The sequence below is a fragment of the Triticum urartu genome, chromosome 1A (genome assembly GCF_056163025.1).
Source record: "Triticum urartu cultivar PI428250 chromosome 1A, HENAU_Tu73, whole genome shotgun sequence".
NCBI classification, from domain to species: Eukaryota; Viridiplantae; Streptophyta; class Magnoliopsida; order Poales; family Poaceae; genus Triticum; species Triticum urartu.
Genome location: NC_141873.1, coordinates 521,762,056 through 521,784,266, shown reverse-complemented (window position 1 = coordinate 521,784,266; position 22,211 = coordinate 521,762,056).

Below are 22,211 nucleotides of genomic sequence, written 5' to 3'. Positions count from 1 at the left end.
AGTGGGCTTCTCACAAAACACTTGCTCGGCGAGATGGCCGTGCAAGAAGGCATTATAGACATCCAACTGGTGCACAGGCCAGGCGCGCGAGACCTCCAATTGGAGCATGGCGCGGATCGTGCTCGGTTTAACAACCGGGGCGAAGGTGTCGGTGAAGTCCATGCCTGCGTGCTGCTGAAATCCACGAACCACCCACCGAGCCTTGTAGCGCTCGAGAGAACCGTTCGGGCGGGTCTTGTGGCGAAACACCCACTTGCCAGTGATGATGTTGGCACGAGGGGGTCGCGGAACAAGCTGCCACATGCGGTTGCGCTGTAGGGCATCGAACTCCTCTTACATCGCCGCGAGCCAGTGGGGATCCCGAAGGGCAGCGCGAGCGGATGCGAGAATGGGTGATGGCGTCGATGTCGAGGCGGCGCACACATACTCATCGGAGGAGTAGCGCGTGCTCGGCCGAAGCACACCGGTCCGGGCGCGGGTCATCACGCCAAGAGGCAGGGCAGCTACGACAGCGGGGCCCACGGCAGCAGCGGCAACATCCGAGCCGGCGGCTGAGGTGGAGATGGGCGAGGGGGAAGTCGAGCCCGTCACCGGGGTGGCGGGCGGGGTGCTCGTCGGCTCAACCTCGTAGGAGGGAGACGGGGACCCGGGGTCCCGGTCAGACTCGACCTCGGAGAAGGGAGTTGAAATACCAGGCGACGGCGGCAGAAGGTGCCGTGCTGGGGGGTCTCCTGGGGGCGCCGCCGCGCATCGCTCCAAACAGTGGGCGCGGGGGTCGGCGCAGAAGGAGCCGAAGCCGGAGAAACCTGAAAAAAAGGGAACACTGTCTCGACAAAGTACACGTGCCTCGAGGTGTACACACGATGAGTGACAGCATCATGGCACCAGTAACCTTTGGTGTTAGGGGGTAACCAAGGAAGACGCATGGGACGGAACATGGTGCGAGTTTGTGTGGCGTGGTGTGATACGTCTCCGTCGTATCTACTTTTTCAAACACTTTTGCCCTTGTTTTGGACTCTAACTTGCATGATTTGAATGGAACTAACCCGGTCTGACGCTGTTTTCAGCAGAATTGCCATGGTGTTATCTTTATGCAGAAACAAAAGTTCTCGGAATGGCCTGAAACTTCACGGAGATTATTTTTGGAAATAATAAAAAATACTGGCGAAAGAACAAGGCCCGGGGGCCCACACCCTTTCCACGAGGGTAGGGGGCGCGCCTGCCCCCTGGGCGCCCCCCTGCCTCGTGGGCCCCCTGGAGCTCCACCGACCTCAACTCCAACTCGATATATTCATGTTCGGGGAGAAAAAACTCAAAGAGAAAGATTCATCACGTTTTACGATACGGAGCCGCCTCCAAGCCCTAAACTCTCGCGGGAGGGCTGATCTAGAGTCCGTTCAGGGCTCCGGACAGGGGAATCCGCCGCCATCGTCATCATCAACCATCCTCCATCACCAATTTCATGATGCTCACCGCCGTGCGTGAGTAATTCCATCGTAGGCTTGCTGGACGGTGATGGGTTGGATGGGATTTATCATGTAATCGAGTTAGTTTTGTTAGGGTTTGATCCCTAGTATCCACTATGTTCTGAGATTGATGTTGCTATGACTTTGTTATGCTTAATGCTTATCACTAGGGCCCGAGTGCCATGATTTCAGATCTAAACCTATTATGTTTTCATGAATATATGTGAGTTCTTGATCCTATCTTGCAAGTCTATAGTCACCTACTATGTGTTATGATCCGGCAACCCTGAAGTGACAATAATCGGGACCACTCCCGGTGATGACCATAGTTTGAGGAGTTCATGTATTCACTATGTGTTAATGCTTTGGTCCGGTACTCTATTAAAAGGAGGCCTTAATATCCCTTAGTTTTCGCTAGGACCCCGCTGCCACGGGAGGGTAGGACAAAAGATATCATGCAAGTTATTTTCCATAAGCACGTATGACTATATTCGGAATACATGCTTACATTACATTGATGAATTGGAGCTAATTCTGTGTCACCATATGTTATGATTGTTACATGATGAACCGCATCCGGCATAATTCTCCATCACCGATCCAATGCCTACGTGCTTTTCACACATTGTTCTTCGCTTATTTACTTTTCTGTTGCTATTGTTACAATCACTACAAAACCCAAAAATATTACTTTTGCTACCGTTACCATTACTATCATACTACTTTGGTACTAAATACTTTGCTGCAGATATTAAGTTATCCAGGTGTGGTTGAATTGACAACTCAACTGCTAATACTTGAGAATATTCTTTGGCTCCCCTTGTGTCGAATCAATAAATTTGGGTTGAATACTCTACCCTCGAAAACTGTTGCGGTCCCCTATACTTGTGGGTTATTAAGACTATTTTCTGGCGCTGTTGCCGGGGAGCATAGCTCTATTCTTTGAGTCACTTGGGATTTATATCTGCTGGTCACTATGAAGAACTTGAAAGACGCGAAAACAAAAATTTATCCCTCAACTGCGAGGGGAGGTAAGGAACTGCCATCTAGCTCTGCACTTGATTCACCTTCTGTTTTGAGTAAGCTTGCGACACCTAAACCTGCTTCTGCTATTAATTCTGATATGTCGCATGTTATTGATGATGCCACTTCTGCTATGCATGATACTTATGATGAAACTACTTCTATGCTTGATACTATTGTGCCACTTAGTTAAAATCTTAATGAACAACTTGCTAGGGCTAGAGAGAATGAAATTATTGAAACTGATAATATTGATGAAAGTGATGATGAAGATTCTCCCCCTAAATATGAATTGCCTGTTATGCCGGAGGGCTATGTTATGGATGAAGAAACTGCTAAAGACTTTCTTGCTTGCAATGATAGAAGTGATCTTAAGAAAGTATTAGCTAAACTGAAACAAAAAACTCTGAATGCTAGAATGAAATATGATCCTGCTTATGCTACTTCACCTATCTTTGTTGCTGATAAGGATTATGAATTCTCTGTCGACCCTGATATAATTACTTTGGTTGAATATGATCCTTTCTATGGCTATGAATCTAAAACTGTTGTGGCACATCTTACTAAATTAAATGATATAGCCACCCTGTTCACTAATGATGAGAAAACTTGCTATTACTATATCCTTAAAATATTTCCGTTCTCATTAAAGGGTGATGCTAAGATATGGTTCAATTCTCTTGATCCTGGTTGTGTGCATAGTCCCCAGGATATGATTTACTACTTCTCTGCTAAATATTTCCCTGCTCATAAGAAACAAGCTGCTTTAAGGGAAATATATAATTTTGTACAAATTGAAGAAGAGAGTCTCCCACAAGCTTTGGGGAGGCTTCTCCAATTACTTAATGCTTTGCCTGATCATCCTCTCAAGAAAAATGAAATACTTGATATCTTTTACAATGGACTAACCGATGCTTCCAAGGACCACTTGGATAGTTGTGCTGGTTGTGTTTCCAGGGAAAGAACACCAGATGAAGCTGAAATTTTATTGAATAATATGTTGACCAATGAAAATAATTGGAAACTTCCTGAACCAACTCCTAAGCCAACTCTGAAGAAAAGGGGTGTTCTATTTCTCAGTCCTGAAGATATGCAAGAGGCAAAGAAATCTATGAAAGAAAAGGTATTAAAGCTGAAGATGTTAAGAATTTACCTCCTATTGAAGAAATACATGGTCTTAATTTACTGCCTGTTGAAGAAATATATGATCTTAATTCATCACCTATTGAAGAAACACATGGTCTTGATAACCCGACACGGGTAGTAAAGGTAAATTCTCTCTATAGATATGATAAAGCTGAAATCCCTCCTACTAAGTTTGCTAGCCAATGCTTGGACGAGTTCGGTAACTTTATGGTTAAGCAAGAAGATTTTAATGCTTATTTTGGTAGACAATTAAAACAAAATGCTTATATGATTGAACACTTGGGTGATTATATGTCTAGAGTTAAAGGTGAACTTAAACTCATTAGTAAACATGCTTCTATGGTTACCACTCAAGTAGAACAAGTACTTAAAGCTTAGAATGATTTGCTCAATGAATTGAATAGTAAGAATAATGATTTTGCTGTTAGAGTGGCTACTAGAACTGGTAAAATGACTCAGGAACCTTTGTATCCTAAAGGCCATCCTAAGAGAATTGAGCAGGATTCTTAGAGAAATAATATTGATGCACCTAGTCCATCTAAGAAGAAGAAAAAGAAGAATGATAGGACTTTGCATGCTTCTAGTGAACCTATTGTAGACACACCTAAGAATCCTAATGATATTTCTATTTCTGATGCTGAAACACAATCTGTTGATGAACATGAACCTAGTAATAATGTTAATGACAATGTTCATGTTGCTGCTCAACCTAGCAATGATAATGATGTAGAAATTGATCCTGTTGTTGATCTTGATAACCCACAATCAAAGAATCAACGTTATGATAAGAGAGACTTTGTTGCTAGGAAACATGGTAAAGAAAGAGAACCATGGGTTCAGAAACCCATGCCTTTTCCTCCCAAACCATCCAAGAAAAAGGATGATGAGGATTTTGAGCGCTTTTCTGAAATGATTAGACCTATCTTCTTGCGTATGCATTTGCCTGATATGCTCAAAATGAATCCTTATGCTAAGTATATGAAAGAAATCGTTACTAATAAAGGGAAGATACCGGAAGCTAAAATTTCCACCATGCTTGCTAATTACACTTTCAAGGGTGGAATACCTAAGAAACTAGGAGATCCAGGAGTACCAACTATATCATGCTCCATTAAAAGAAACTATGTTAAAATTGCTTTATGTGATCTTGGAGCCGGTGTTAGTGTTATGACTCTCTCTTTATATCGTAGACTTGATTTGAATAAGTTGACACCTACTGAAAAATCTTTACAAATGGTCGATAAATCAACTGCTATACCTGTCGGTATTTGTGAGGATGTGCCTGTTGTGGTTGCAAACGTTACTATTTTAACGGACTTTGTTATTCTTGATATTTCCGAGGATGATAGTATGTCTATTATTCTTGGAAGACCTTTTTTGAATACTACAGGGGCTGTTATTGATGGCAACAAAGGCAAAGTCACTTTTCATGTTAATGGTAATGAGCATACGGTACACTTTCCGAGGAAACAACCTCAAGTTCATAGTATAAATTCTATTGGAAAAATTCCATCGATTATTTTTGGAGGTTTTGAATTTCCTCTACCTACTATCAAGAAGAAATATGATATTCTTATTATTGGGGATGTGCATATCCCCGTTGAGGTAACCTAGTGCTATTCGAAAATTCTCCGGTTTCATGCAATTCGGAATGAGTTTGTTAACAAGACCTGATCAACCTTGTTAGTGGATTCCTTTTGATGAGCATGGGATGGATGGATGAAGTTAGAAAGCACAACCTTCTGTACCCTCCTTTTGCTTTCTGTTATTTAGAATAAATAAAGTAAAAATAATAATTTCTGCCTGTTTTCTGAATTATCCATGCAATAAAAAAATATCCCGAAAATAAAAGTTCTCCAAATGCCCCAAAAATGAAATATGATTTTTTTCTAGAATATTTGAGAATATCTAGCACTGAGAATGCATCAGGGGGAGCAAGCACCTGGCCACGAGGGTCTAGGGCGTGCCCACCCCCCTGGGCGCGCCCCCTGCATCGTGGGCCCATGGTGGCTCCCCTCCATTTATTCCTGCACCCACACACTCCTTCTTCCTCCCAAAAATATCACCAACCAGCTCAAGCACGAGTTCTAGCTCATTTTGCTGCGATTTTCGATCTCCTTACTCAAAGCACCTCTCACAAAACTGCTTTGGGGGATTGTTCCTTGGTATGTGACTCCTCCAATGGTCCAATAAGTTTTTGTTCTAGTGCTTTATTCATTGCAAATTTGTGCTGCCTAGGTGACCATGTTCTTGATCTTGCATGTCAAATATATATGGTTCCAAGTAGTTCTAATGCAGGATATAGTCTCTAGGCACTTGTGGGAGTAGTTGCTATCAATTTTGTTGAGCTTGGTTCACTTTTAGTTGAAGTTACTAAAATTTTCAGAAATTTTTCAGAGGAAGAAATATGTTTAGGAAAATGTACCAAGGTGGCCTTTCAAGGAAGCAAGGACCCAGGCTCGCAATGCGAGATGCCGACGATGAACCACCAAGGGAAGCCCCAGTGCGGGCTTGTTAATGGCCTTTGGAGGACTTTATGGATCGAGCAGGAATCAAGGAAGAATTTAACGCATATGTGCGTAACGCTGATCTTGTGAGCTTCGAGGCAGAGAAATGTCGTCAGTACCACTATCTCACCAATTCCTTTGTGAGGAGGTTTGAATTTTCATCGTCACGCAATTCTCAAACTGTCCTGTTTGATCTTTATGAAAATTCTTATACTATGGATTTAGAGGATTTTAATACTGCTTGCAAACTTCCACAATGGGGTAGTCCTAGTGAACCTCGCAAATCTGAATTTAGAGATTTTCTTGCTAGTATAACTGTGGGGGAATCTAGAGACATAGCACAAGCTACCATAGGGAGCATTCATTTTCCTGCTACACATTATTTTGCTCTCTTCATAGGTAGGTGCATAAATGGTAAGGATGAAGCATGTCACATGTGTGTCCCCGATCTCAGTGTTCTCATGAGTGCTATATTAGGAGATAAACATTATAATTTGGGAGCCATTGTTGCACGTAGGTTGCATAATAATAGATTTAATGGAGATTTCTTTGGTGGAATTTATGCAACCCGTTTAGCTAGTTTTCTTAATATACCCATATGTGAGTATGATGTTGAGTTGCCTCCTGTTTATTTAGATTATGAGGCTATGGTTCGTCATCAGTTTGTTGAGAGGAACGATCAGTTCCTCCAATATCGACTAATCTTTGACAGACGACGCACCTATCACGTCGTTCTCCCTGCTCGTACTTTCTTTGACTTTCAGGCAAAGGGGAGACATTTTATAACCAGAGAGGAGGCGGACGAGTATAAGAGGAGGACGGAGACAGCCCGCCTCCAAGCTGCAGCCCACGATGCAATAGCCGCTGCATCTCAGTACGACCCCAACTATAACTTTGGATATCCGCCAGGCCAGCCGTGGCAATAGACCAACTTAGGCCAAAAGCCTAAGCTTGGGGGAGTACGTATTTCTCACCGACATTACATTTGTATTCACACACTCATGCTAGTTGTTGGTGCTCATACTTTTTCATTGTAATATCCATGCTAGTTTATTTTCCCTTTTTGTGCTTTCTTCTTGTGTGTTTGAAAAACTTTAAGAAAAACCAAAAAAAAAAATACTAGTAGCTTTTAGCTAGTTTACTTTCTTGCTGTAGTAGTACTAATTAAAAGAAAACCCAAAAAGATTTCCTATTCTCCTTTTGCTTGTTGGGAGCTTTCCCGTGTAAATAGTTTTTATTTCTTTTCTTTTCTTTGGGGGTCGATAGGAGAATACCATAATAAAATTGTTGAAGTGGCTCTTATATGCATTATTTTTGATTTAACCAAGAGCCCATATTGCCTTGTCTTCTTCTGTTTATTGAATGCTCGCAGATTCCAGCTTAGTCCAATGCACGTGCACTATTATTATTATTCACATCATTCGGTCGTGCAAGTGAAAGGCAATTATGACAATATATGATGGAGTAATTGAGATGAGAGAAGCTGGTATGAACTCGACCTCTCTTGTTTTTGTAAATATGATTAGTTCATCGTTCCTAATTCAGCCTATTATGAATAAAAATGTTTGCAATAACAATTAGAGATTATAGTTGCTTATGCCATGCTTAATTAGCTATGAGTTATAATGGTTTACCTTGCGTGCCAACATGCTATTAAAATGGTTGTGATGTGGTATGATGGGGTGGTATCCTCCTTTGAATGATTCGAGTGACTTTACTTGGCACATGTTCACACATGTAGTTGAAACAAAATCAACATAGCCTTCATGATATTTATGTTCATGGTGGATTATATCCTACTCATGCTTGCACTCAATGTTTATTAATTTTAATGCATGTTCATGACTGTTGTCGCTCTCTACTTGGTCGCTTCCCAGTCTTTTGCTAGCCTTCACTTGTACTAAGCGGGAATACTGCCTATGCATCCAATCCCTTAAACCCCAAAGTTATTCCATATGAGTCCACTATATCTTCCTATATGCAGTATCTACCTGCCATTGCAAGTAAATTTGTATGTGCCAAACTCTAAACCTTCAAATGAAATTCTGTTTTGTATGCTCAAATAGCTCATGTATCAACTAGGGATGTCCGTATCTTCCACGTTAGGCGGGTTATTCTCAAGAGGAGTGGACTCCGCTCCTCACTCACGAGAAAATGGCTGGTCACCGGGATGCCCAGTCCCATGCTTTATGCAAATCAAATCAAAATAATTGCAAACAAAACTCCCTGGGGACTGTTGTTAGTTGGAGGCACTCGTTGTTTCGAGCAAGCCATGGATTGATGCTTGTTGGTGGAGGGGGAGTATAAACTTTACCATTCTGTTTGGGAACCGCCTATAATGTGTGTAGCATGGAAGATATTGCCAACTCTTGGTTGTTATGTTGACAATGAAAGTATACCACTCAAAATATTATTTATCTCTGCTTTAAACCGAGCTCTGGCACCTCTACAAATCCCTGCTTCCCTCTGCGAAGGGCCTATCCATTTACTTTTATGTTGAGTCATCACCCTCTTATTAAAAAGCACCAGCTGGAGAGCACCGCTGTCATTTGCATCCATTACTATTAATTTATATTGGGTATGACTATGACTGGATCTCTTTTACCATGAATTACAATGTTTAGTCAGTCCTTGATCTTTAAAGGTGCTCTGCATTTATGTTTTGCGGTCTCAGAAAGGGCTAGCGAGATACCATCTTGTTATATCATATCATGATTGTTCTGAGAAAGTGTTGTCATCCGAGATTTATTATTATTGCTCGCTAGTTGATTATGCCATTGACATGAGTAAACATGAGACCTAAATGTTATTGTGAATATGGTTAGTTCATAATCTTTGCTGAAAACTTGAATGCTGGCTTTACATATTTACAACAACAAGAGCAAACAGAGTTTGTAAAAGTTTTTCTTTATCACTTTCAGTTTATCAACTGAATTGCTTGAGGACAAGCAAAGGTTTATGCTTGGGGGAGTTAATACGTCTCTGTCGTATCTACTTTTCCAAACACTTTTGCCCTTGTTTTGGACTCTAACTTGCATGATTTGAATGGAACTAACCCGGCCTGACGCTGTTTTCAGCAGAATTGCCATGGTGTTATCTTTGTGCAGAAACAAAAGTTCTTGGAATGACCTGAAACTTCAAGGAGATTATTTTTGGAAATAATAAAAAAATACTAGCGAAAGAATCAAGGCCAGGGGGCCCACACCCTTTCCACGAGGGTGGGGGGCGCGCCTGCCCCACTAGGCGCGCCCCCTGCCTCGTGGGCCCCTGGAGCTCCATCGACCTCAACTCCAACTCCATATATTCGTGTTCGGGGAGAAAAAAATCAGAGAGAAAGATTCATCGCGTTTTACGATACGGAGCCGCCGCCAAGCCCTAAACTCTCTCGGGAGGGCTGATCTGGAGTCCGTTCCAGAGAGGGGAATCCGTCGCCATCGTCATCATCAACCATCCTCCATCACCAATTTCATGATTCTCACCGTCGTGCGTGAGTAATTCCATCGTAGGCTTGCTGGACGGTGATGGGTTGGATGAGATTTATCATGTAATCGAGTTAGTTTTGTTAGGGTTTGATCCCTAGTATCCACTATGTTCTGAGATTGATGTTGCTATGACTTTGCTATGCTTAATGCTTGTCACTAGGGCCCGAGTGCCATGATTTCAAATCTGAACCTATTATGTTTTCATGAATATATGTGAGTTCTTGATCCTATATTGGAAGTCTATAGTCACCTACTATGTGTTATGGTCTGGCAACCCCGAGGTGACAATAATCGGGACCACTCCCGGTGATGACCATAGTTTGAGGAGTTCATGTATTCACTATGTATTAATGCTTTGGTCCGGTACTCTATTAAAAGGAGGCCTTAATATCCCTTAGTTTCCGCTAGGACCCCGCTGCCACGGGAGGGTAGGACAAAAGATGTCATGCAAGTTCTTTTCCATAAGCACGTATGACTATATTCGGAATACATGCCTACATTACATTGATGAATTGGAGCTAGTTCTGTGTCACCCTATGTTATGACTGTTACATGATGAACCGCATCCGGCATAATTCTCCATCACCGATCCAATGCCTACGAGCTTTTCACATATTGTTCTTCGCTTATTTACTTTTCCGTTGCTATTGTTACAATCACTACAAAACCCAAAAATATTACTTTTGCTACCATTACCGTTACTATCATACTACTTTGCTAGTAAATACTTTGCTGCAGATATTAAGTTATCCAGGTGTGGTTGAATTGACAACTCAACTGCTAATACTTGAGAATATTCTTCGGCTCCCCTTGTGTCGAATCAATAAATTTGGGTTGAATACTCTACCCTCGAAAACTGTTGCGATCCCCTATACTTGTGGGTTATCATGGTTATCAAGATGGGAGAGTTGTTGGTGATGATGATGATGACGATGATTTCCCCCTTCGGGAGGGAAGTTCCCTTGGCGGAATCGCCCCGCCGGAGGGCAAAAGTGCTCCTGCCCAAGTTCCGCCTCAAGACGGCGGCGCTTCGTCCCAAAAGTCCTCTCCTTATTTTATCTAGGTAAAAATGACCTATATACCAGAAGATGGGCACCGGAGGTGGGCCTGGGTGAGCACAACCCACCAGGGCGTGCCTGGGCTCCCTGGCGCGCCCAGGTGGGTTGTGCCCACCTGGTGGGCCCCCTCTAGTAGTTATTTGCTCCAATATTCCACAAATATTCCATAAAAAATCTCTGTGAATTTTCAGCTTCTTTGGAGTTGTGCAGAATAGGTGGCCTGACGTAGCTTTTCCAGGTCCAGATTTCCAGCTGCTGGAATTCTCCCTCTTAGTGTGTACCTTTCAAATTATGAGAGAAAAGGCATTAGAATTACTCCAAAAAGCATTATTATGGATAAAAACATCATAAATAACATTGATAAAACATGATGCAAAGTGGACGTATCAACTCCCCAAGCTTAGACCTCGCTTGTCCTCAAGCGAAAACCGAAATCGAGAAACATGTCCACATGCTTTGAGAGAGAGGTGTCGATAAAAATAGAATACGGACATAGAAGCATCATGTAGATTATTATAACAGCAACAAATTTAAACACAAGACTTTTGTCATAGAGCTTTTATTATAAACTTCTCATGAATAAGTAAAAGTTCATCACACAATCGAAGTATAAAGCATAAACTCTATTAGAAACCAACAAACTATGTTCTCAGTCAACTTTGCAACTACAATTCATCATCTTTTCAGGAAGGGTCGCGTATCAGAGCCTTTAGGCAAGTCCACATACTCAACCATCATATAGTCTTCTATGATTGCTAACACTCACCGCGTACACATGAGCAAAACGTTTCAACCAGACACATAGAAAGATAAGGGCTTATAGTTTCGCCTCCCAACGTATTCACCTCAAGGGTGATGTCAACAATAATAACTCATGCTACCCATATTCAACTGGACATATGTGCCTAGATCTTTCCTCACCACATGATGCTTGCCAAAGGAGAAAATAAAAAGGAATAGAGAGAAAACTTTGACTCTTTGCATAAAAGTAAATACATAAAAGTAAAAGATAGGCCCTTCGCAGAGGGAAGCAGAGGTTACCACGCGCTTATTTGTTTGTATGCTCAATCGCTTAGTGCAAAAGAACGTCACGTTGCATTCCCCTTGTGATATTAACCTTTATTATGCAGTGTCGCTTTTATTCTTCACCATCACAAGTTCGTGCAACGCTCAATTTTCTCTCGCACTAAATGATCTCACACATTTAGAAGCAATTTTTATTGCCTTTTTTCACCGATGACAACTTACTTGAGGGATATTACCTAATCCCTAGGTAGGTATGGTGGACACTTGAAAATAAGATTTGGGTTTAAGGGTTTCTGGATGCACAAGTAGTATCTCTACTTAGTGCGGAATTTTTGGCCAGCAAAGATAGGGGGCAAGCACCACATGTTAAAGGATCCATGACAATATGACTTCTATTGGAATATGAACAAAGATAAATCATTAAGTTGTCTTCCTTGTCCAACGTAAACAATTTTGGCATATGATATTTTGATGAGGGCTCACAATCACAAAAGATTTCTAGGATAGTGTATTTTTATGTGAATCTTCTCTTCCCTTATTAATTCTTTCATGAGTTGCATCATTGACTAATGCTATGTTTGTCAATCTCTAATAGAATTTCCTACTTATACTTTTCCTTATGTGGTGCCATCACCTACCATAGGATTAGCATATGATTTTTTTCTTTTATTTCCTCTTTTTATTTATATCCTTTCTTTTTGTTGCAACATGAAAGTAAAGAAAGCAAAAACTCAAACTAAACTTTATTATAGATCTTGCACACTATTACAAGCATTGATCACTAAGCAAGCTCTCGAAAAGAAAGGATCAAACTAAACTTTTATTCATTCTAAGGCAAAAGATCGAACTAAAATAGTAAAAGCGAAAAGATAGTGGGATGATACGATACCGGGGCACCTCCCCCAAGCTTGGCGAAAGCCAAGGGGACTGACCATACCCGAAACTCAATTCTCCTTTGGTGATGAAGAAGATGGTGGTGGTGATGAAGAAGATGTGATTTTGTCCTCGGTTTTCCATGGCAGAGGTCCACCATCGTAAGAGGAAGAATGAGTCTCACGAGTCTTGCAACCAGTAGCCAAACTCATACCTTTAAACCTCACCTCATATTCAAAGACTTGGTTTTGGAGGTCGTAGATCTGGCTTTGGAGGAAGTTGATTTGCTCGATGAGGGTAAAGACGATGTCCTTCATGGACTTGCCATCCACCTTGAGATCACGGGAGAGGTCCGTGATCATGAGGTGATTGGCATGGAGTCCACGCTCCACCATCCCCTTGCACCGGAAGACATCTTGTTCCATAGCTTCGAGCCTGGCCTCCACGGTTCTTGTCCCCTTGGGGCAGGGCACATCACGAAGGTGAAGCACCCCCTCATGCATCTGAATGACCCGAGGGTGCTGCACCACCTCCCGCAGATATGGGTTGATGACGTTCTTGAAGAACTTGTCCTTGGAGGAGCTTGAAGTAGCCATGGTAGATGGGATCTAATAGAAAACAACAAGTAAAAGAAAACAGGGGATTTCTCCGCGATACGGTGATCAACAGGTTCGGGAAGTATATAAAGAATTTTTATCTTGGACGACAAGCAAACGTGTGAAAAATTGTGCCCACCTGGGCACGCCAGGCTGGTATCTTGTGCCCACCAAGGTACGCTTCCCGGTAGTTTCTTATTTTCCTTTTTTTCTAAATATTCCAAAATTGACAAATAATATTTTTGCGGATTTTTCGGAGTCCGATTACTTACCGTATCACGTACCTCCTTATTTTCACGATTCTGAAGTGTTCCGGAAGGACTCTTTTATGTGTTCTTCCGGTGTCAAAGTTTGGATAATATTACTTTTCAACATTAATGGGCGTACCTAAGATTTAATGTTTTATTCGTTGCCCATTGACAACCTTCAGGTTAGTATCTTCGGCATTATTTATTTTGATGGCTCCAGACTGATAAACCTCCTTGATAACATAGGGGCCTTCCCATTTTGAGAGGAGTTTTCCTGCAAAGAATCTGAAACGGGAGTTGTACAAAAGAACATATTCTCCGACTTTAAACTCACGCTTTTGGATTCTCTTGTCATGCCATCTTTTAACTTTTTCTTTGAATAATTTTGCATTTTCATAAGCTTGGGTCCTCCATTCATCTAAAGAGCTAATATCAAATAACCTCTTTTCACCGGCAAGTTTGAAATCATAGTTGAGTTCTTTGACTGCCCAATATGCTTTATGTTCTAACTCAAGAGGTAAATGACAAGATTTTCCATAAACCATTTTATAAGGAGACATACCCATAGGATTTTTATATGCTGCTCTATAAGCCCAAAGTGCATCATCTAATTTTATAAGGTGATGCAATTCTATGGTTAACATCATACTTGGCAAGCATTTTACGGAAAGCACCATGAATAAAGTGTGAACCACCATCGGTCATTAAATATCTAGGGACTCTAAACCTTGGAAAATAACTTCCTTAAGCATTTTAATAGAGGTGTTGTGATCAGCACTACTAGTAGGAATGGCTTCTACCCATTTAGTAACATAATCAACAGCAACCAAAATATGTGTATACCCATTAGAGGAAGGAAAAGGTCCCATGAAATCAAATCTCCAAACATCAAATGGTTCAACAACAAGTGAATAGTTCATAGGCATTTGATATGTCTCCAATGTATCTATAATTTTTGATTGCTCCATGCTATATTATCTACTGTTTTGGACCATATTGGGCTTTATTTTCCACTTTTATATTACTTTTGGGACTAACCTATTAACCGGAGGCCTAGCCCAAAATTGCCGTTTTTTGCCTATTTCAGTGTTTCGAAGAAACGGAATATCAAACGGAGTCCAAACGGAATGAAACCTTCGGAACGTGATTTTCTCAACAAATATGATCCAGGAGACTTGGACCCTCCGTCAAGAAAGGAGGGAGGTGGCCACGAGGGTGGAGGGGCCCCCCTAGGGCGCGCCCCCTACCTCATGGGCCCCCCTTTGCTCCACCGACATACTCCTTCCTCCTATATATACCTACGTATCCCCAAACGATCAGATACGGAGCCAAAAACCTAATTCCACCGCTGCAACCTTCTGTACCCATGAGATCCCATCTTGGGGCTTGTTCCGAAGCTCCGTCGGAAGGGGAATCCACCATGGAGGGCTTCTACATCATCACCATAGACCCTCCGATGAAGTGTGAGTAGTTTACCTCAGACCTTTGGGTCCATAGTTAGTAGCTAGATGGCTTCTTCTCTCTTTTTGGATCTCAATACAATGTTCTCCCCCTCTCTCGTGGAGATCTATTCGATGTAATCTTCTTTTTGCGGTGTGTTTGTTGAGATCGATGAATTGTGGGTTTATGATCAAATTTATCTATGAACAATATTTGAATCTTCTCTGAATTCTTGTATGTACGATTGGTTAACTTTGCAAGTCTCTTCGAATTATCAGTTTGATTTGGCCTACTAGATTGGTTTTTCTTGCAATGGGAGAAGTGCTTAGCTTTGGGTTCAATCTTGCGGTGTCCTTTCCCAGTGACAGTAGGGGCAGCAAGGCACGTATTGTATTGTTGCCATCGAGGATAACAAGATGGGTTTTTTTATCATATTGCATGAATTTATCTCTCTACATTATGTCATCTTGCTTAAGGCGTTACTCTGTTTTCTTGAACTTAATACTCTAGATGCATGCTGGATAGTGGTCGATGAGTGGAGTAATAGTAGTAGATGCAGGCAGGAGTCGGTCTACTTGTCTCGGACGTGATGCCTATATACATGATCATACCTAGATATTCTCATAACTATGCTCAATTCTGTCAATTGCTCAACAGTAATTTGCTCACCCACCGTAGAATACTTATGCTCTTGAGAGAAGCCACTAGTGAAATCTATGGCCCCCGGGTCTATTCTCATCATATCAATCTTCAATCACTTTATTATTGCTTTGCTTTTTTACTTTGCCTTTTATTTTACCTTGCATCTTTATATCAAAAATACCAAAAATATTATTTATCATCTCTATCAGATCTCACTCTCGTAAGTGACCATGAAGGGATTGACAACCCCTAATCGTGTTGGTTGTGTTGAGCTATTTGTTTTGTGTAGGTACGAGGGACTTGCGTGTAGCCTCCTACTGGATTGATACCTTGGTTCTCAAAAACTGAGGGAAATACTTACTCTACTCTGCTGCATCACCCTTTCCTCTTCAAGGAAATCCAACGCACTGCTCAAGAGGTAGCAGGAAGAATTTCTGGTGCCGTTGCCGGGGAGTCTACGCAAAAGTCAAACATACCAAGTACCCATCACAATACCTTATCTCTCGCATTACATTATTTGCCATTTGCCTCTCGTTTTCCTCTCACCCACTTCACCCTTACCATTTTATTCGCCCTCTCTTTTCCGTTTGCCTTTTTCTCGCTTGCTTTTTGTTTGCTCGTGTGTTGGATTGCTTGTTTGTCGCGATGGCTCTACCTAGATTTGGTGATCTTCACCTTAAAAGGTTAGAAGAAATCAAAAGCAACGTTAGGAGTTTTATGGTTTTGCAATTTGAGCATAATAATTTTTTCAGAAATGAGCTTAAGGAACAAAAAAGTTTTATGAGTTATATGAATAAAGAGCTCGATGATATGTCTAAAGAATTTAATGGTATAAGATCTCAAATTGCTCGTCTTGAGAAGTTAGCTGCGAAAATTTCGGATAGGCAGGCTACCTTAGTTAATAAGATGGCCGCTAAACCGGATACCTATGAAAATCAGGATGAAGATCTAAAAGTTATTGATGTGTCCCCTATTAAATCTTTGTTTTGCAATATGAATCTTGATGAGACTGAATATGATCCACCTTTACCTAGAAGGCGTTCCAAAAATTCGGAGTTTTTAGATCTTGATTATGAAACTGATAAAAGTGGGATTGAAAAGAATAAAACCCTAGATGGTGCTAAACCCACTATATTCGATTTCAAGGAATTTAATTATGAAAGTTGCTCTTTAATTGATTGTATTTCCTTGTTGCAATCCGTGCTAAATTCTCCTCATGCTTATAGTCAAAATAAAGCGTTTACTAAACATATCATTGATGCCTTGATGCAATCTTATGAAGAAAAACTTGAGTTGGAAGTTTCTATCCCTAGAAAACTTTATGATGAGTGGGAACCAACTATTAAAATTAAGATTAAGGATCATGAATTTTATGATTTATGTGATTTGGGTGCTAGTGTCTCCACTATTCCCAAAACTTCGTGCGATTTGCTAGATTTTTGCAATTTTGATGATTGCTCTCTAAACTTGCACCTTGGGGATTCCACTCTTAAGAAAACCATGGGAAGAATTAATGATGTTCTTATTGTTGCAAATAGGAATTATGTGCCCATAGATTTTATCGTTCTTGATATAGATTGCAATCCTTCTTGCCCTATTATTCTTGGTAGACCTTTCCTTAGAACGATTGGTGCAATTATTGATATGAAGGAAGGGAATATTAGATTCCAATTTCCATTAAAGAAAGGCATGGAACACTTCCCAAGAAAGAAAATAAAACTACCTTATGAATCTATCATGAGAGCTACTTATGGATTGCCTACCAAAGATGGCAATCCCTAGATCTATCCTTGCTTTTATGCCCAGCTAGGGGCGTTAAACGATAGCGCTTGTTGGGAGGCAAACCAATTTTATTTTAATTTTTTGCTTTTGTTTCTGTTTATGAATAAATAATCCATCTACCTTCTGTTTAGATGTGGTTTTATGTTTTAATTAGTGTTTGTGCCAAGTTAAACCTATAGGATCTTCTTGGATGATAGTTATTTGATCTTGCTGTAATTTCCAGAAACTTTCTGTTCACGAAAACAATTGTTAAAAATCACCAGAACGTGATAAAATAGTGATTCCAATTGCTTCTAATCAATAAACAAATTGCCTAGGTCGTCCTTTTTTGGTTAATGTTTTGGAGTTCCAGGAGTTTGCGTTAGTTACAGATTACTAAAGACTGTTCTGTTTTTGACAGATTCTGTTTTTCGTGTGTTGTCTGCTTATTTTGATGAGTATATGGCTAGTAAAATAGTTTATAAACCATAGAGAAGTTGGAATACAGTAGGTTTAACACCAATATAAATAAAGAATGAGTTAATTACAGTACCTTCAAGTGGTCTTTTGTTTTCTTTCGCTAACAGAGCTTACGAGATTTCTGTTGAGTTTTGTGTTGTGAGGTTTTCAAGTTTTGGGTGAAATATTTTGATGTATTATGGAACAAGGAGTGGCAAGAGTCTAAGTGTAACACCCCGGATATAACTTTCCCTATTTGTACTCCAACTCTTGCCGTTTCCGGCGTTAAGTTATATTTATTTGTCGGGTTCGGGTTTTGTCTTCGTGTGTTGTTGTCTTTGTCATGCATCTCATATCATGTCATCATGTGCATTGCATTTGCATACGTGTTCGTCTCATGCATTCGAGCTTTTTCTCCGTTGTCCATTTTGCATTCTGGCGCTTCGTTCTCCTCCGGTGGTCATTTCTAGCCTTCTTTCATGTGTGGGGATTAAACATTTCCGGATTGGACCGAGACTTGCCAAGCGGCCTTGGTTTACTACCGGTAGACCGCCTGTCAAGTTTCATATCAATTGGACTTCGTTTGATACTCCAACGGTTAACCGAGGGACCGAAAAGGCCTCGTGTGTGTTGCAGCCTAACACCCCTCCAATTTGGCCCAAAACCCACCAAACTCTGCTCCATGTCCTAGAGCGTTCGATCACGATCGCGTGGCCGAAAACCGCACCTCATTTGGACTCTCCTAGCTCCACTTATGCCTATAAATACACCCCCTCCATTTTCGGATCTCCTCCCCCACGAAACCCTAAAAACCCTCTCCGCCACCGCCGGACGTGTCCGGATGAGCCGGACAACGTCCGGATTCCGCCGCCGCTAATCCCGCTTCGCCACTTGGCAGGCGCCACCCACCACCGCCGCCGGCCCGCCCGAGCCCGCGGGAGGCCCCCGCGGCCCAGGTCAGCGTCGCCGCCGCCCGACTTCTTCCTCCTCCCGCGCCCCCGAGCCACCGCCGCCTCCTTCGCCGGCTCCGGCCACCGGGAGCCGCGCCGCCGCCTCACCCGGCCACCGCCTCGGGTCACCGCCGCCGCCACGCCACCGCGGGCCGCCGCCGCCGCGCGGGTCGCCGCCCCCGCCGCCCCTCCCTCCTCCGGCGACGAGCTCCGGCCACCGCGACCCCTCTCTCCGGCGAGCTCCCTCCGACTCTGGCGTAAATAGGAAATCCGGCGACCTCGATTTCCGTGCCACTACAGTAAACCCTAGATCCAAATCTGGGGTAGTTTTTTTTCACTAAGTCCCAGAATTTTTACTTCATATGCTCCTGTTCAAGGCCTCGTAACTTTGCATCCGTAGCTCCGATTCATGCATATAGCATATCAAAATGTTCATCTCAGAGAGTACATCATTTCATTCCATTGAATCATTTTCATTTGAGCTCATCTTGATGCCCGAAATGCTGTTATAAGAGGGCTTTGGTGAGTTAATTGTCAGATCTGCTAGTTCATCTTAGACTTTTGTCATTTTTGCCATGATTATTGTGTGCATGATATGCCTGTGAGTCCTTCATATGTTTTGTTAAGTATTTTGTCTTCTTTCCAGAGGTGAAACCCATGCATTTTTAGGATGTGTGTGGTGACTTGTGCAAGCTTGCAAAGTGAGGCACCCGGGAAATCTGTTTTCAGGGACTTAGTAGTTTTCACTAAGTCTGGGATTATTTAGTTCATGATGCCATATGTTCAGCTTGTTTTCTAGTGATCCGTGCCTCTTTTGAGGATGATCAGTAAAGGAGTTTTGTTAATCATGTTATGCTCTATCCATCCATGTCTTTGTTTGCAATTATGGAGCACCCTAGCTTGAGTCAATCGAGCTCTACTTTTGCTTCGTTGTGAATCTGGGCAGATCGTCAACTCGTTTGCGATTTTGCCGATGTTATTGTAGTTGATCCGTGCATGCTATGCCATTGTTCTTGCCATGTCTAGCTTGAATTTTATGCCTTCTTAATGGATGTATGCTTGCCTTGCCATGAATTGCACCGTGGTGAGTGCATCGAGCTCGTTTACGTGCCTTCATGAGTTATATTTCAGCATGTCTCAGTTTTCACTAAGTCTGAAACTGATTGTGTTTTAGCTATGTTCGTGTGCCCGTTAGTATATTTTGTGAACCCTTTTGGCCCCAGGTCACTTTGGGTCTTTTGTTAAGCTTGTTGAGTAGCTCCATGCTATGTTCTTATTTATTATAATCAGGTCATGTTTCATGTTGTTTTGCTGCTCCGAAGAGGGCTTCATGATCTGAAATTTCAGACAAGTGTTGATTTCACTAAGTCTAGAATCTGTTTTGCTTTTGCGTTATTGCCATGCTTGTTTGAACCTCATAGTGGATGATTCGGACGTGGCTCAGTGCTAGTCTTTTATTAAGCATCTTGTGTGCATCCCTTCCATGTATTTTCTTGTCATGTTTGGTTGCTGTAGCATGTTCATTTCATTCATTTAGATGCCTACTTGCTGTAAATCGCAGACCCGTGTCATTTTTGAAACACTTGCCATTTCCAAACCGTAACTCCGATTCCGGCGTTCTTTATATCATTTTCAAGTGGCACCCTTGGAATTCCAAGTTGAGGCCAGCTTCATGTATTTCCTGTCATATCTTGCATTTTGCCTCCCGCATCGCATCCCGCATAGCATATCATCATTGCATCATAACGCTTGATCCTTGCACGTGGTTGATTGTGTCCTTGTTGCTTGTTTGTCTTGTTTGGGTAGAGCCGGGAGACGAGTTCGCTACCGAGGAGCCCGTTGAATTTGCTTGTGAGGATCCAGTCAACTCTGACAACTGTGCAGGCAAGATGATCATACCCTCGAAATCACTACTATCTTTGCTATGCTAGTTTGCTCGCTCTTTTGCTACGCCAATGCTTCGATGCCTACCTTTTGCTTGTCAGCCTCCCAATTGCCATGTCAAACCTATAACCCACCATTGTCCTAGCAAACCGTTGATTGGCTATGTTACCGCTTTGCTCAGCCCCTCTTATAGCGTTGCTAGTTGCATGTGAAGTTTGGAGGCTGTTCCTTGTTGGAACATTTATTTACTTGTTGGGATATCATTATATTGCTATGTTATCTTAATGCATCTATATACTTGGTAAAGGGTGGAAGGCTCGGCCTCTCGCCTAGTGTTTTGTTCCACTCTTGCCGCCCTAGTTTCTGTCATATCGGTGTTATGTTCCCGGATTTTGCGTTCCTTACGCGGTTGGGTTATAATGGGAACCCCTTGATAGTTCGCCTTGTTTAAAGCTTTTCCAGCAATGCCCAACATTGGTCTTACCATTCGCCACCTAGCCTTTTCTTTCCCTTGGGTTCTGCAGACTCAAGGGTTATCTTATTTTACCCCCCGGGCCAGTGCTCCTCTGAGTGTTGGTCCAACCGAGCGATGTCCGGGGTTACCAGGGGCAACTCTGGGCTGGCCTACCCGACATCTTGCTCATCTGAGTGTGCCCTGAGAAAGAGATATGTGCAGCTCCTATCGGGATTTGTCGGCACATTCGGGCGGTGTTGCTGGTCTTGTTTTAACCTGTCGAAGTGTCTTGAGTTACCGAGATACCGAGCCTGATCGGAACGTCTTGGGAGGAGGTCTATTCCTTCGTTGACCGTGAGAGCTTGTCATGGGCTAAGTTGGGACTCCCCTGCAGGGTTTGAACTTTCGAAAGCCGTGCCCGCGGTTATGGGCAGATGGGAATTTGTTAATGTCTGGTTGTAGATAACTTGAACCTTAATTAATTAAAATGAATCAACTGAGTGTGTTATCGTGATGGCCTCTTCTCGGCGGAGTCCGTGAAGTGGACACGGTGTTGGAGTAATGTTTGCGTAGGTTGCTCTCTAGTTTCTCGCTCGCGCTTTGCCTCCTCTTCTCGCTCTCCTTTGCGAATAAGTTAGCCACCATATATGCTAGTCGCTTGCTGCAGCTCCACATATATATTGCCTTACCCTTCCTATAAGCTTAAATAGTCTTGATTGCGAGGGTGCAAGATTGCTGAGTCCCTGTGGCTCACAGATACTATAACTCCAGATGCAGGTCCAGGTGATTCCGCTCCAGGTGACGAGTACGAGCTCAAGTGGGAGTTCGACGAAGACTCTCAACGATACTACGTTTCCTTTCCCGATGATCAGTAGTGGTGCCCAGTTGGGGGTGATTGGGACCGTGTCACATGTTGGGTTCTCTTTTATTTTGGCGCCGTAGTCGGGCCATGAGTGTTTGGATGATGTAATGTTATTTATGTTCTTGATTGACGTGGCGAGTGTAAGCCAACTATGTATCTCCCCCTTTTATTATACATTACATGGGATGTTGTGATGATTGCCTAACTTGCGACATTGCTTTCAATGCGGTTATGTCTCTAAGTCGTGCCTCGACACGTGGGAGCTATAGCCGCATCGAGGGCGTTACAAGTTGGTAATCAGAGCCTTCCCCGACCTTAGGAGCCCCATTGCTTG